Source organism: Syngnathoides biaculeatus, chromosome 7, assembly GCF_019802595.1.
Source record: "Syngnathoides biaculeatus isolate LvHL_M chromosome 7, ASM1980259v1, whole genome shotgun sequence".
NCBI lineage: Eukaryota > Metazoa > Chordata > Actinopteri > Syngnathiformes > Syngnathidae > Syngnathoides > Syngnathoides biaculeatus.
Genome location: NC_084646.1, coordinates 30,341,611 through 30,357,407, shown reverse-complemented (window position 1 = coordinate 30,357,407; position 15,797 = coordinate 30,341,611). Strand labels below are relative to the sequence as shown.

Sequence of the window (15,797 nt, the reverse complement as noted above, 5' to 3'; positions counted from 1 at the left end):
TCATCGGCGTCTTTCATGAGGCCGATAACTGTGGTGTCATCTACAAACTCCAGGAATTTGACATCCGGGTGCCTTGAAATGCAGTCGTTCATGTAGAGTGAGAAGATCAGAGCGAAGTTGACACAAGCTTGGGGTGCCGAGGCACTGATAGTGTGCATGGATGAGGTGGTGTTCTCCAGCCTTACCTGCTGTGTCCTGCCCATCAGCAAGTTGTAGATCCACTGGCAGATGACAGACGAGACGTTGAGCTGGAGAAGCTTGGAGGAGAGGAGTTCAGGGACAATAGTGTTAAATGCAGATCGGAAGTCCACAAACACTGTCCTCGCATAGGTTCCCTTGCTATTGACATGTTGAAGGATGAAGTGCAGACCCATGTTGACAGCATCATCCACAGGCCTATTAGCTCGACAGGCAAGCTGGGGACCTGTGACACGCTTGAGGTGGTTCAACACAAGGTGTCCTATGGAGTTCATCACCACATATGTCAAGGCAACAGGCCCATAGTCATTAAGACCTGAGACTAATGCTTTTTTGGGGACCGGTATGATGGTGGAACTTTTGAAACAGAATGGTGGTTCACACAGTTCTAGAGACCTGCTGAAGATTTTTGTGAAGACAGGAGCAAGTTAGTCTTCGCAGACTTCGAGGCAGGATGGGGCCACAACATCTGGACTCGGCGCTTTGGTGATCTTTTCTTGTTTGAAGATCTGCTCGATGCCCCGTTCATAGATGTTATACAGTGGCGTCGGAGATGTTGAAGTGGAGGGGGTGGTGCTTCTTGGTGGATATGTGGAGTAAAAGTATCTCTTTCAAATCTGCAGTAAAGCTGTTCAGGTCATTGGCTAGTCCACTATTGTTGTCAACTCTGGGGGATCATCCCTTGTAATCTGCCAGACTGACCTGAAGTCTTTCGCGGCAAGGTATTTTTCCAGTTTTGCTGCACAATCAATCTTTGCAATTTTAATTTCTTTAGTTAGCTGGTTTCTAGTGCAATTGTAGAGGGTCCTATCTCCAATGCCATATGCAACCTCTATGTCTGGCTGTAAACCACCGCTTGATGTCATTGAACGTGTGAAAAGTTTTGGTTGGTACACACAGCTCCTCACAGAAATTAATATATGTGTGGAGAACTCTTTGTTGTCTTTGGCACATCTGCAAAGAGCAAAATTAGCCAACCTTGGGATGATGTAGCGCCAAACAAAGGGACCACCATCCAGTACTCTACCAATCCTTACTGCTACCTATATTGGGCCACCACAGAATGCATGACAAATCTGCATCTTCCTCTGGCATATGAACGTGATAGAACACAGCGTCAATATTAGCCATCAGGACGATCAGCTCTTTCCTGCACTGGGTCAAGATACCAACCAGGATGCTTGAGAGGTCATGTCATCATAGGAAATTTGCATTGAGCAATGAGTCTTGAAATAATGCGCCAAAATCCCAAAATATACAGGGCTTCCTTTTTGAGGATTATATACACTATGATAAGCAGCATGGTGGCGCAACTGTAAAGCATTTTCCTCACAGTTTGGAGGATTGGGGATCAAATCACGGCCACGCCTGTGTGGAGTTTGCATGTACTTCCCATGCCTGTGTGGGTTTTCTCCAGCACTCCAGTTTCCTCCCACATCCAAAAAGTATACATTCATTCGAGACTCTAAATTGCCCCTAGCTGTGTTTATAAGTGCGACCGTTGTCTGTCTCTACATGCCTTGCGATTGGCTGGCAATCAGTACAGGGCGTACCTTGCCTCCAACCCGATGACAGCTGGGATAGGCTCCAGAACTCCCGTGACCCTTGTGAGGGTAAGCAGCTCAGAAAATGGATGGATACACTATGATGAAGGCTATACCGAATCTCGCCATCAATGCACTCCAAATCTGAGTCTGGTACTGTGACCATATCCATTTTTCACTAGATTTTAATAGAGAGTCAAGCTTTTTTAACCTTTTTCCCAGAAAAAAATGTATCGCAACAATGTGCCACATTTTGTTCATGAAAAAAAAAAATCAGTAAAGTAGCTGGAAATAAAAAAATAACTTTAAAAAAATAATTGTGCAAAATTAGTGGAACAAAGAAATTGGACAGTAAAGTCTTGATTAAGGAAAACTATGGAACATACAGGGAGAATTTGAAGAGAATGTTTACATTGAGTAAACCTGTATATACTGTTATTTTCAATAACCCCAACAGATAAAGGATTGTTCCCATTTGAAATAGCATCTGGAGATTAGATTAGATTAGATTAGATTAGATTAGATTAGATTAGATTAGATTAGATTAGATTAGACTGCCCATGGAAGAGCAGCCAGTGCAGCAGTCAGAAGAAAATACTTTAAGTGATTGGATGAAAGAGATGCTGTGAAATAAAACTGTGAAAGAGGCAAATGATCTGCCGCCTACTATGCTTTCATCACAGGTGTTGTTGGTGTCCATTGGTGATTGGGTCCTGAGAAAAGTCATCAAGAGAAAGCGTTGGTCCTCACCTCGCTGGGAAGGTCCCTACCAAGTCTGGTGACCACTCCCACGCTAATAAAGACAGCAGAATGTCCCACATGGATACACTTGTCCAACTGCTAGCCTGTGACTCCCTTTTCATTCAACGACGAGTAGCAGTGGAAGTCCGACTACAAAGGGTGGGGTAGTAACAGGCTGCCCTGGTCTCAAACCGGTGAAGAATTCAGCTGATCCGCGCTTGAACATGTTAGGTAAAGGAGAGCCACTATTGGGACTGCTGGCCTTAGTGCTGATCGGAACATGGCTCCTCCGCACTGGCCAGTCTGGGACTGTACGTGTTTATCACTGGATCTATGGACATGAATCATCATGGAGCAAGGACAATCCCACCTCTCCAATAGACGCCAATGCCTGGTACTCGTATGAGAAGATTGTGTCCCTCCGTGCACAACCAATGACAGATCAACAAGTGTGGTGAAGCTGGAACTACTCAGACGCCCTGCCATGAAAAAGAAGTCTGCAGCAGCGACAAGTCCGACAATGCCACCAATTCCACCTGTTGGTCCAAGACTTCATCCCAGGCCAGGAAAGAATGCAGACAGAAACCATCTGAGGTCTTCAGGATGGACCTGACCACCACCATGGAGGTGCACGACTCGTACCAGCTCAACACAGAGGATTTCAACATCCTGGCCGAACCATAGAAGGAGATGCGGGAAAAAGGGTGTCCAGGTGCCTGTTAGCCTGCAGTCCATCCCGGAGCCCATGACCCGGGCGCTAACCGACAAAAGCAATGAAGTCAAGTTCATCAGGCCCAAGAAGTTGATCCCCAGGTCGGCCACCCTGGCCAATAGTTATGTGGACATCAGGACTTTGGCGGAGGGCATGTGTCACTACGACCTCAACGAGGAAGAGGTCACCTGGCTGCAGGTCATCAACGAGGAGTTTGCAAGGTTGGCCCTCCCACCACTGGATGAATTCGCCATGGACTGCTCCTTGGAGGAGTTTGAGTGCCGTTGTCATAACAAAATGACACACACTACCGAGACACAGTCGGGCCTTGGCATCAAGTACAAGGAGAATGTGGTGTGCAACGTGCCAGTTCCCAAACGGAGAGGACAACAACGAGATGGTGTTCTGCAGCAAGTGCAATATCTGCGTCCACCAGGTATCCTGCCAAAGTGCCAGTTCTGCACAAAGAAGGGCGATGCTATGAAGCCCACCTGCAGTGGAACCAAGTGGGTCCATGTCGGCTGTGCCTTGTGGATCCCAGAGGTGAGCAATGGGAACCCGGAGAAGATGGATCCCGTCACCAACGTGTAGCACATTCCCAGCAACAGGTGGCTTCTCAACCGCTGCCTGTGTAAAGAAAAGATAGGAGCCTGCATCCAGTGCTCTGCCAAAAAACTGCCGCATTGCCTTCCATGTGACTTCCGGCCTCTACTCCGGCCTGGAGATGACCATCATCACCAAGGACGACAAAGTCAAGTTCAAGTACTACTGGCCCAAGCACTCAGGCCTTAAGGGCAGTGACTCTGTGGAGCGGGACTCCACCACTGAAGTTGAAAATGAGGAAAGCGTCGGGAGCAAGAGGGGCAAATTGAGAGGAAGGGTTGAGAGGGGACAATGAAGAGGACATGGCCATCCTCGGCCTCATCCCTTTTGCCTCGTTGTCCCCCTCATCGTTGCAGCCGTCCTTGTGTCTTGTTTGTAAATTTGACTCGCAGGAAAAGCGTGTCAATGTCCTCAAGATGAAATTCCAAGAGATGGAGGAGGTCTTCTACCAGTTTGTGGATGCCAAGGAAGTGAGCTGTCACCTCAAGATGGCACCTGAGACAGTTGACTTCCTTTACCAGTACTGGAAGCTAAAGTGCAAAGCTAACTTCAACCAGCTGCTGCTCACGCCTAAGAAGTACGAGGAGGACACCCTGGCCAGACATGAACATGAGGTGTTGCTGAGATGACTGCAGCTATTCACGCACCTCCGCCAAGACCTGGAGAGGGTGTGCAACCATGGTGATGAAGATAAAACGTTCCATGTGGCAAGTTCACGAGCAGATCTTCCAGCACCAAGTCCAGCTCATAAACCAAGAGCTCCTCAGCAGTAATTCGTTAGAGTAGGATCTGCAGAGTCTCTTCACTTTAGACTGACTGAGCTCTCAGCGGTCTCAAACTTGGACCCAATGGAGCCACTCGGAACACAGGACCAAACGACAATCAAAGCAGGACAAGGGGAAATCGCATGAAAGGAAAAGAACCTGAGACTCACTGCCGGTATCTAAGGACAACAACAGAACCCTTGAGGCCAATGTGTTGGATCACGACTCCAGATGCCCAAACCACCCTAATGACAACCTTGTGCTTCGCCACATGAAGTCCCCGAAGCAGGAGGTGACCTCTCAGGAAGGCGTGAGTGTGAGACTGCACTGGAAAATCATTTGGATTGAGGCCCTGGTGCCTGAACAGCTGCAAAGAAAACAGCCGGAGCATGAGGACTGGATGTGGAAGTGTTGGACGGAAGTTTTAGAGGTCTCCACCGGAGCCCTGTAGTGCCACTTTTGCTCTTGGGCTCTGGACAAAACCATTTCCATCCGACTGGTAGACATTAGATAATCGAACGCTGGAGAAACCCGAAGAAGCAGGAAATCGGTTGTGTTGAAGCAAGAGACCTTGCTGGATGGGACCACGGTCAGCACTGCCTTTGACTACTATTAAAACATTTCATCTTCCATTGCCACAGATCAATTCCAGTTCCTTTCAAAGCCAGTATGTGGTCCCTTGCGTCCATGTTCCCAGAATCAAGATTTGACGAGAAGCTGCTAATTAGCTTAAAGTCCATTTGATGTCTCCTCGGCCTTTTGCTTGATTGGGATTGGTGGCACCTTTGGGAGTCCATTCTTCAATGGTAACTGTTAATCAATTTTGGGAGTCACCAAGACGATTTCACTCTGGGGCACCGTCAAAGAATGCAGTTTATAGAGTCCTGGGAAATCTGTGTCACCTGTAACGGTGGTGACCGGAGTGGCTATACAGAAGTGATGGATAAGGAACTTTCAGTTCCTTTCATCAAGAGTTCAACACCAAGGCTCGGCATTGTGCACACGTCAGTACCTACGAGGCTCTGGGAAACTCCTCCACTAGCATTCAGTAGCGGCCGTGGGCACTAGAAAAGTAGGTGAAACTAAGCAAGCTGCTCTTTATCTCTTACCCTGAACATGCCTCTCACCCATCAGGCAGGGGCAGGTGGGGGCGTGTGAGTGACTCTATCGGTTTTGGCACATTGTTTTGTGGACTCCAGTTTTGGGAGGCAGTCAAAGAATAAAGGTTTGTTTATTCGCCCCCTCCCCAACAGACACACACACACTCACATACAATATTATGATCAGAATCAGCTTTATTGGCCAAGTGTAAAAACACACAAGGAATTTATCCATCCATCCATCCATTTTCTGAGCCTCACAAGGGTCGCTGGAGCCTATCCCAATCTTCTTATTTAAAATACTTATTGGTTGGATATTGGGTTCTTCATTCATTTGGATTCCCAAATTAAGAAATATTGTATTCATTCATTCATTCATTTTTCTGCTTACACATCCTCATGAGTGTTGTGGGCATGCTGGAGCCTATCAAAGGTGACTCTAGGCGATTAGCGTGCTACATCCTGAGCTGGTCGCCAGCCAGTCGCAAGGTGCATAGAAACAAACAACCATCCACAGTCACATTCACAACTCTGGGGAAATTAAAGCCTTAAGTTAACCTACCTTAATTAACCTAGTATTTTTGTGGTGTTGGAGGAAACCGGAGTACTCAGAAAAAAACACTCAGGTGTAGCGCTCCTCTGGAGCAAAATGCAGAGAAATGAATTCACAATGTGGTGTCTTGCTCTTCAGGACACAATCTGCGCTTCATTTACTTTACAGCAAAACAAGAACACATTTTGGTCCAACATTGTCACATTGTCTATGCAGCCCACATACGGCATGTTCTCCCCATTGGCTGCTACTATGTCAAAAAGGCCCACTCTGTCCAAAATTTCAGAAATGTCTCTGAGTTCTGTGTCTGGCAGGTGCATTTCTTTCCATACCTCATCAATAATTGTCACTTGCGAGCCAGAGTCCCACAAAGCTTGAACCTCTTGACATTGAATTAGATAATAAATCAGGCACTTCTTACCAACCAGCGGAACTATTCAGGGGTTTCTCTTTCTTGGTGATGCAGTGTTCACAGGCATACATGAGGGGCTCGACGTTGCATGCCGGGAGTAATTGCTTGTACTACTGCATCAACAATTTTAAGTTCTGGAACCCATTTACTTGGGCCATGTTCTATTTGACAGGCTAAACTTGAAAAGGTCATACGATATTTCTCCCCTGTTTCTACGGTTTGGCCGGTGACTTCTTTAATAGGAAGAAGTACATCCACGCTGCACATATCCCGACGAGCCCCCAAAAATGTAGCACTCCTCTGCGGAAGTAGCAAAGTAAAGAGAAATGAATTCACAACGCAGTGTCTTCCTCTTCAGGACATAATGTGTGCTTTATTTAGTTTACGTGGGCAATGACAGTGAGACCTGAAAGAGCCTGATTGGGAAGAACGGCCCTCCCAATCAGAACCCGAGTGATGTTCTGTTACTGGACTTCCGTGCTCATCACTGATTGTCACAGCGAACACCATGTTCAGGCAAAAGGGTGACCACATGTGCACTTGGCACCGGGACATCCTAAGTCGCAATACAACTTTGTGGTCGTGTCATTGGACTTACGGCTGGATGTCTTGGACACTTGGGCGAAGAGAGGGGCAGAGGTGTCAACTGATCACCACGTGGTAATGAATTGGCTCCAATGTTGGAGGAAGATGCCAGACTGACGTGGCAGGCCCAAACGTATTGTGAGGGTCTCCTGGTAATGCTGACACATTCCCCTGTCAGAAGGAATTTCAACTCCCACCTACCAGTATATAGTGAGGATGGGGCACTGCTTAGCTCAACTCGGGATGTTGTGAGTCGGTGGGGAGAATACTTCAAAGACAACCCCAATTCCACCAACACGCCTTCACATGAGGAAGCAGAGTCTGGGTTCTCTGAAACGGGCTCTTCTATTCCTGGGGGTGAGGTCAGCAAGGTTGTTAAAAAGCTCCTCAGTGGCAGTACCCCGGGGGTGAATGAGATTCGCCCGAAGTTCCTAAAGGCTCTGGATATTGTGGCACTGTCCTGGTTGACACACCTTTGCAACATCGCATGGACATCGGGGACAGTACCTCTGGATTGGCAGACTGGGGTAGTGGTCCCCTTTTTTAAGAAAAAGGTCCAGTGGGTGTGTTCCGACTATAGGGAGGTCACACTCCTCAGCCTCTCTGGTAAGGTTTTTCAGGGGTGCTGGAGAGGAGAGTCCATTGGTAAGTCAAATCTCACATTCAGGAGGAGCCATGTGGATTTTGCCCATGCCATGGACCAGCTCTACTCCCTTGGCAGGATCCTCAAGGGTGCATGGGAGTTCGCCCAACTAGTCTACATGTGTTTTGTGGACTTGGAGAAGGTGTTGGACCATGTCCCTCGAGAAATCCTTTGGGGGTTCTTTGGGAGTATGGGGTACCAAACCCCCTGATAGGAGCTGTTGGTACCCTGTACGACTGGTGTCAGAGTTTGGTCCACATTGTCGGCTGTAAGTTAGATTAGTTCCCGGTGAGAGTTGAACTCCACCATGACTGCCCTTTGTCACCGATTTGGTTCATTACTTTTATGGAGAGGATTTCAAGGCACAGCTGTGGAATAGAGGTGACCCGATTTGGTGGCCTCGGTATTGCATCCCTGCTTTTTACAGATGATGTGGTTCTGTTGGCTTCATCAAGCAGCGATCTCCAACTCTGGAGCGGTTCACAGCAGTGAAGTGACTGGGATGAGAATCAGCACCTCCAAATCTGAGACCATGGTCCTCAGTCAGAAAAGGGTGCTGTGCCCTCTCCAGGTTGGGGATGAGCTCCTGCCCCAAGTGGAGGAGTTCAAGTATCTTGGAGTCTTTTTTATGAGTGCAGGAAGAATGGAGTGAGAGATCGACAGGCAGATCGGTCCAGCGTCTTCATTGATGTGGACTTTGTATGGGTCCGTTGTGGTAAAAAGAGAGCTAAGTCGAAAGGTGGAGCTCTCAATTTACCAGTCGATCCACATTCCTACCCTCACCTATGGTCACGAGCTGTAGGTTGTGACTGAGCGAACAAGATCCCGGATACGAGCTGCCGAAATAAGTTTCCTCTATGGGGTGTCCAGGCTCTCCCTTATAGATAGGGTGAGAAGCTCAGTCATCCAGGAGGGGCTCAGTGTCGAGGCACTGCTCCTTCAGATTGAAAGGAGACGGATGAGGTAAGTGGGGGATCTGATTCGGATGCCTCCCGGACGTCTCCCCAGTGAAGTGTTCCAGGCATGTCCCACAGGAAAAAGACCCCGGGGACGACCCAGGACCCTAGCCTTGGCAGGACCAGGAAAAGCAGTAGAAAATGGATGGATGGATGGATGGATGGATGGATGGATGGATGGATGGATGGATGGATGGATGGATGGATGGATGGATGGACAATGAGGTGACATCAAATATACCATGGGTTCATGTTCATCCAGCTACATGTCACCGACCTTATCAACAAAGTTTGTCTCAGACACAGTGTGTAGTACTGTATGACCTTGCCCATTTACGCCCCGCATATTTTCAGATTTTACTCTCAAAGTTTGTTTTATTTTTCACCCAAAATATACCATATTTTCACTACAATAATTTGCACATAAAAGTCTTAAATTATCTCCTAAATAGACAGACCAAGTTTTAAAATCTTTAACTGTTGTGTGACTACTCCTGAGCTACAACCTCATGCATGCACATCACATTGTAAGCATGGATGTTACCATGTGTTTCAGCATGTATGAAAACTACCGTATATGGCACATGTGAAGAACACTTGTGGTTTTACATTTGTAAGCAGAAGAAGCTTACATTTCCCCACACACTGATTGTGTAAACAAGTCATTAGCAAAATTAAAATGATCACACCCAGCAAACAGAATAGTATAACAAATAATAAAACAAATATAACAATGACTGAAGAAATTATTGGCACAAAACATGCATTTTAAACATGATTTACATCCTACGTAGCGCCGCAAAGCGTACCGGAAGCACTCAAAGCATGCTGGGACGTAACCCCCACGAATACTGAGGAAAACCTGCATTCCCAACCAAAGGTGCGAGAATGTTATTCATCTACTTAGCAATGTTATAAATAAGCCTATCAAGGCCTTACATGAGAGAGAATATAAGTCTGGTCGGTGGTAACGTTACATTCAGGATATATGTCATGTTGTTTCTCTATAGCCCACACAATATTTTAAGTTAATCTGCAAGTATTTTGATAATTATTGATTGATTGTGAAAACTCAAGCACCTCTAGTTGAATGAGCTGAGACTTGCCATTGTACATTCCATGAGTAATAGTTTATTCCGAGTAAACAGCTGCACCTGGTTCCCCCAGATTATGGAAAATCCAAAGTAGTGTCCATACTTACAACATTCAAATGTGCGGTCACGCCAAACTTCTGTGTATGATGACTTAATTTTTCAGTGCTTTCTCACTTACCCGAACTGTAGGAGGGCTCATCCCCGATGCAGTCCCACCTCTATCTTAAACTCCTGTCACACCAACAGCACACCAATGCATGCAACTGTTATGCTGCCCTCATGCATGTTCTGTATTATTCTAACATACTTCTCTGCCACTCCAGATTTGTGCATGCAGTACCACAATTCCTCCCTTATGTTACATCTGCCCATTTCCAGCCTGGCAGAGGAGTACAAGTGCGCCAAAGTAAGACTGGAAAAGATGCTACTGGATTCCAACGATCCGCTGGTAGCCCAGACTGCCCCCATCCTGGCCACTGTGAGGAAGTTGACACCGCTGGCTGCAACTGAACAGGAAAAGGCAGCACTCAGACACAAGAACATCGTCGGCCGTGTGCAGGAGGGGAATAGTGGCCTTGGGCTCGGGGCCAGTAGACCAGTACGGAGCAAGGCCACAACTGCTGATCGGCGCAAGTTAGTGGTCCAGGAGGTATGTCAAGAAGAGGAAGCACAAAGTTGCGCCCAAGCTGTGTCGCAGGCCAAGCAAGGGCGCACCTTGGAGGCAAGGAAGATCTCCTGGAAAGAGCTATGGGAGATGGAGGCATTCAGGGTAAGTTTTACCATCAGAGGTGTATATGACATCTTGACTTCTCTCACGAACCTAAACCAGTGGTATGCCAAAGATCCCAAGTGCCTGTTATGCCCAAATCCTTCAACACTGAAGCACATCCTGGTTGGTGGAAAGACAAGCCTTACTCAAGGCCGTTACATCTGGCAGCACAACCAAGTGCTGAAGTGTTTCGCTGGTGTTCTGGAGAACCAGCGGATGAGGGTGAACACCCTCCAACCGTTGTCAGCCAACTGGTGACCAAGGCTGTTTCTCAAGCTCATCTACATCATCAAGCTCACAGTCCCCTGAGAGGGACAGTCGTGAATGCGTATGAGTGGAAGCAGCTGAGGTATGCATGACTTGCAGCTGAAGTGCAACAGCAAGGGTGGAGAGCTAGGTACACCCGGTGGAAGTTGGCTGCAGAGGGTTTATAGGTTTATAGCCTCCTCTACATCCATATAAGAGAGTTGAGAGTCCGAGGGACGGTCCATCGGCAGGCAGTCTCCAAGGCGGTGGAAAAGGCCAGCCAATGGGTGCGGATAAAGAGGAAAGATCCCAATTGTGCCTTCAGGAGAATTGATGGTACCTAGGGGGTGAACCTGGGATTCTGGGATTCACTGCTGAACCCTCTTGAGAGTGTTGTGGGCCTATCAGCCCAGAAACCTGTCTTATCTAGAGAAGATATGTGCCGTCTGTGAAAACCTGGTGAACAACTTCAGGAAATGTTTGACCTCTGTAATTGCAAACAAAGGCTTCTGTACCAAATATTAACATTGGTTTTCTCAGGTGATCAAATACTTATTTGCTGCTGTATCACACAAATAAATCATTAAAAAAAATCATACATTGTGATTTCTAGACTTTTATTTTTAGATTATCTCTTACAGTGGAGATGCACCTACAATGAAAATTTCAGACCCCTGCATGATTTCTATCCATCCATTTTCTTTGGTGGGTCGCGGGGAATGCTGGAGCCCATCCCAAATGTCAACAGGCTGGAGGCAGGGTACACCCCGAATTGGTTGCCAGCCAATCGCAGGGCACATGGAGACAAACAACAGTAAAACTCACAATCACGCCGAGGGGCAATTTAGAGTGTCCAATTAATGTTGCATGTTTTTGGGATGTGGGAACTGGAGTGCCCAGAGGAAACCAACGCAGGCATGGGGACAACATGCAAATTTCACACAGGCGGGTCCGGGATTGAACCCAGGACCTCAGAACTGTGAGGCCAACGCTTTACCAGCTGATTCACCATGCCGCCCCTCCATGATTTGTAAGTGGGATAACTTGCAAAATAGCAGGGTGTTCAAATACTTATTTTCTTCACCGTATTCAGTGGTGCAACAATCTTTTTTGTGGAACATTGTGCTTCCTACCCGTACCTGTGCAGTCTAAGTCACAGAACTGCCCCAGATGACACCTGAGAGGAGAGTGGCATGGAGGGTTCATGCGGGAGTATATTTGTGCTGCAGATCAGCAAAGGACACAAGTCTGTCAGGACTCAAATAATTGCCCATTAGATAATTTATAAAAAAATGTTTGTGGGGATTTTATTGAATAAGATTTTTATTCATTTTTTAAACATTAATGCATAATAATTCATCTTAAATAACACGGCTCCATGCCAAAGGGTCCTTTTCTCAACCACAGCAAAAGGGTCAGTGCTAAACCATCAGTAAAGTCTCTGTGCAAGTCCACTTAAATTATTTTATTAAAGAGGAACAAACCCCCCAAAATTTCAGAGCAAAAATAAATTGTATAGGTATGAGCCTGCACTTAAGTCAAAAGATGGTCGTCGAATATTATACACAATATTGTACTCTATCATTTTTTTCCCTTTTTTTCTAGACACATGGGAATTGCTTTTAATTTTCAGGTTCACGATCACTTAGTTTCCATAAATGTCTGGTATTGACATGTCAAGAATTTCATGACCTTCAGTACGAGTGAATTCTTACGTTCCATCAAGTGCATATTGGATACAGGGTAGACATTTAGTTACACAACTGTATATTATCTTACACTGCAGTAGAATCTCATTAAAATGCCCAGTCACAAGCAAGTCAGGGGAAGGACAGTTTAGACTTAAGAGACACCATGGCAAGATGATCCCTTCTTTTCACTGTGCTCTTGTTTTTGTGACAGTCTCTTTCCCTTATTGCACCCAGACTATGTTTAGCTCGAGATGACAAGGGCTAGCACAGATAAAGCTCTCCCACTCTTGTCTGTGCTTGGTGTCAGTGTTTGTGGAGAGACCTACAATATAAGCCCTGCCCTTCCACCACCCCCACCTACTATTTTGCAAGTGACAGTCAGCTGATTTGTGCTGGTAGGGGGATTTGGTGATCCAGATGGGCTATTAATAAAGCACTGACACTTCCCTCCCTTTCTCACTTTTCTACTCCCTCACTTTTGCATCTCAAGCAGTGGCTCTCTGACAACTATACACCCCCCCACCACCACCACCACCACCACCTTCACCCATTCCGATAGATTGCTTTGTGCAACCCCCTTTTTCCCTTTTCAATATGCTTCCTCCTGGTGCGGCATATTCTCCCGAAATAAATTGTGAATCACGAGAGTTTCTTGTTTACTCATTCAAATTGTTTTTTCTTCCACCTAACGGAGGAAGATCGAGAATTGGACCTTTTAAAAGTTGACTTATTGTGCCCTTGTTTGCAAGACAATTTAATTTGGAGATCCTTATAAAGACTACATCTACAATAGCAGAGGTGAACTCCATACAAATGCATTTGATATTTGGCGTTGGACAGAAAAAGTAGAAGAAGGTAGCAGAGATGGGACCAAGTCATTGCTTTGCAAGTCACGAGTATGTCTCTAGCCTTTGCCCTCTAGTTTCAAGTCAAGTCATGAGTCCTTAATTTTGAATGTTGAGTCATTTCAAGACATTTCGACAACAAAGCAATATATTCTTCTTTTTCTTTCAGCTTGTCCTGTTAGGGTTTGCCATAGCGTGTTATCTTTTTCCATCTAACCCCATCTCGTGCATCCTCCTCTCGAACACCCACTGTCCTCAGGTCCTCTCTCACCACATCCATCAACCTTTTCTTTGGTCTTTCTCTCGGTCTTTTGCCTGGCAGCTCCATCCTCAGCACTCTTCCCCCAAGATACTCACTCTCTCGCCTTTGAACCTGTCCAAACCATCGAAGTCTGCACTCTCTAACCTTGTCTCCAAAACATCCAACTTTGACTGTCCCTCTATTGAACTCATTTCTAATCCTACACAACCTGTTCACACCAGGCGAGAACCTCAGCATCTTAATTTCTGCTACCTCCAATTCTGCTTCCTGTTGTTTCTACAGAGCCACCGTCTCTAAGCCGTACATTATGGCCGGCCTCACCATTGTTTTATAAACTTTGCCCTTCATCTTAGCGGATACTCTTCTGTCATATTGGACACCAGACACCTTCCGCCAACTGTTACATCCCACTTGGACCCGTTTCTTTACTTCCTTACCTTTCCTTATTGTTTACCCCAAGTAATTGAAGTTGTCCACCCTCGCTATCTCTTCTCCCTAGAGCTTCACTCTCCTCCTCCACCCCTCTCATTCACGCACGTATATTCTGTTTTACTTTGGGTAATCTTCTTTCCTCTCCTTTTCAGTGCATGTCTCCATCTTTCTAATTGTTCGTCCGCCTGCTCCCTGCTTTCACTGCAGATCACAATATCATCTGCGAACATCATGGTCCAAGGGGATTCCAGTCTAACCTCGTCTATCAGCCTATCCATTACTACCGCAAACAGGAAGGAGCTCAGCGTGGAACCCTGATTCCGTCCCACCTCCACCTTGAATTCTTCTGACGCACCTACGGCGCATCTCAGCGTTGTTCTGCTGCTCTCATACATGTCTTGTACTATTCTAACATATTTGTCCGCCACACCAGATTTGCGCATGCAGTACCACAGTTCCTCTCTTGGTACTCTGTCATAGGCTTTCTCTAGGTCTACAAAGATCCGATGTAGCTCCTTCTGATCTTCTCTGGACTATTCCACGAGCATCCTCAAGGCAAATAATGCATCTGTGGTACTCTTTCAAGGCGTGAACCCATACTATTGCTTGCAGATACTTCCATCCTGAGTCTAGCCTCCACTACTCTTTCCCATAACTTCATTGTGTGGCTCATTATCTTTATTCCTCTGTAGTTTCCACAGTTCCGAACATCGCCTTTGTTCTTGAAAATGGGGACTACCACACATTTCCTTCATTTTTATTCGATTGAATAAGTTGCTCTAAAACTCCACAGCCACCTCACCAAATTGCTTCCATTCCTCCATACCTCCACTGGTATGTCATCGGGTCCAACTGTCTTTGCATTTTTCATTCTGTACAGTGCTTTTTAAACGTCTCCCTTACTAATCATTGACACTTCCCGGTCATTCTCGCTTGTCTCCTCTACCTTCTCTCCCATTTTCTTCATTCATTAACTTCTCAAAGTACTCTTAACATCTACTTAGCACACTACTGGCACCATTCTACATATTTCCATCGCTATCGTTAATCACCTTTACTTGCTGCACATCCTTCCCATCTCCTTCTTTCGTATCAAACCTGGAGTACATGTCGTCAAATACCACTTGTTTAGCCTTCACCACCTCTACCTTTGCCATAAAACACATCTCAATGTATTCCTTACGCCTCTCCTCAGTCCTCTCTGTGTCCCACTTCTTCTTCGCTAATCTATTCCTTGGATAACTTTCTGTATTTTGGAGTTCCACCACCAAGTCTCCTCCTCTCCTTTCCGACCAGAAGACAGCCCAAGTTCTCTGCTGCCTGCCTCTCTGAATACCTTGGCAGTAGTATTTCAGTCTTCTGGGAGGTCTTCCTGACCATCTAGAGCCTGTCTCACCTCGATTTGAAAGGCCACACAACAGTCTTCCTTTCTCAACTTCCACCACCTGATTCTCTGCTCTACCTTTGTCTTCTTAATCTTCCTACCTGCTGCCAGAGTCATCCTACACGACACCATCCTATCCTGTCAAGCCATACTCTCCCCCACTACTACCTTACAGTCGGTAACCTCCTTCAGATTACATCGTCTGCACAAAATATAATCCACCTGCGTGCTTCTACCTCTGCTCTTGTAGGTCACTCTGTTCT

The 15,797-nt window shown here is 46.3% G+C and overlaps 1 pseudogene; it reads left to right on the top strand.

The window, feature by feature from the left end:
- Window positions 1–2,707: 2,707 nt before the first annotated feature.
- On the top strand, window positions 2,708–10,932 carry LOC133503550 (protein Jade-1-like; annotated as a pseudogene).
- The last annotated feature ends 4,865 nt before the right edge of the window (window positions 10,933–15,797 follow it).